The 1,404-nt window shown below is 52.6% G+C and overlaps 1 pseudogene; it reads left to right on the forward strand.

Annotated features, from left to right (window-relative positions):
- Window positions 1-653: 653 nt before the first annotated feature.
- On the forward strand, window positions 654-1,114 carry LOC105529440 (annotated as a pseudogene).
- The last annotated feature ends 290 nt before the right edge of the window (window positions 1,115-1,404 follow it).

A 1,404-nucleotide genomic window follows, 5' to 3' on the forward strand; every position in this document is an offset into this window, starting at 1 on the left:
CTTATATGGTTAGTCGCAGTGGGATCTCCAGCCAGCTTGGTTTCCACTAACATGCTGGCTTTCTTGGACTGATTTACTGGTTATGTGCATCAGAGTCCCGGAGACCTGGTCTTCAGCCCTATCTCTGCCACATACTATGTATGGGATTCCGGCCAGGTGATTTAACTTGTCTAAGCCTGAGTCTCCTCATCTGGAAAATGGGGGTGAGGGCAAATAAGCACCTCTTCATGAAGATTTTGTGAGAGGCATGATGCTGCCAGTGAGCCTGGCACAGGGTGGATGCCACATCTGAAGGCACTGGCCTTAGGCTCAGTGGGATCACAGCAAGTGGGAGGCGGCAGTGTGAGGTCACAGCAATTCCTCCGTCCTGAATGAGCTGTAACCCCGGGAGTAACCTCGTGATGTGAGCTGGAGGGACACTGCATGCATGTGCGTTTGTGTGGGAATGTGTGGGCCTGAGTATGAGGGAAAGCATGTCTAGAGTTGTTTCTTCCAGGCGATAACACGACTAGCTGGTTCAGTGAGAACTGTGGGCCAACTGTCTGCCATCTTGAAGCCCAAAAAGCAAGAATCAAGGGGCTGTCTCAGCCAAGGCTCTAAGGCCCAGTGTATCAAAATAGCCCTCTAGGGGAGCCACAGCTTAAGGTGCAGACATGGCCAAGTCCAAGAACCACACCACACACAACCAGTCCCGAAAATGGCACAGAAATGGTATCAAGAAACCCCGATGACAAAGATACGAATCCCTTAAGGGGGTAGACCCCAAATTCCTGAGGAACATGCGCTTTGCCAGGAAGCACAACAAGAAGGTCCTAAAGAAGTTGCAGGCCAACAGTGCCAAGCCACAAGTGCACGTGCCGAGGCTATCGAGGCCCTCGTAGAGCCCAAGGAGGTTAAGCCCAAGATCCCAAAGGGTGTCAGCCGCAAGCTCGATCGACTTGCCTACCTTGGCCACCCCAAGCTTGGAAAGCGTGCTCATGCCCACGTTGTCAAGGGGCTCAGGCTGTGCCAGCCAAAGGCCAAGGATCAAACCAAGGCCCAGGCTGCAGCTCCAGCTTCAGTTCCAGTTCAGGCTCCCAACGGTGCCCAGGCCCCCACAAAGGCTTCAGAGTAGAGATCTGTGTCTGCCGATGTGAGGACAGAAGGACCAGTGCAACCCCTCTGGGCTGCCGTCTACATGGGGCTGGGGTCCTACTGTGCTATTTGTACAAATAAACTTGAGGCAGAAAAAAAAAAAAAGATTGCCCTCTAAATCCCTTGTGGGGCATAGGCAGCAACTCTCCCCCTTGTTTTTCGGCTCCTCACACCTCAAGTGAGATTAGACAAGCACTGTCGTTAATTATTTCAGAAGTAAGTGAAGCCGTGCTTGCCACCCCGACAGCTGAGGCTGCAAATGCCAGGTTT

The sequence above is a fragment of the Mandrillus leucophaeus genome, unplaced genomic scaffold (genome assembly GCF_000951045.1).
Source record: "Mandrillus leucophaeus isolate KB7577 unplaced genomic scaffold, Mleu.le_1.0 Scaffold765, whole genome shotgun sequence".
NCBI lineage: Eukaryota > Metazoa > Chordata > Mammalia > Primates > Cercopithecidae > Mandrillus > Mandrillus leucophaeus.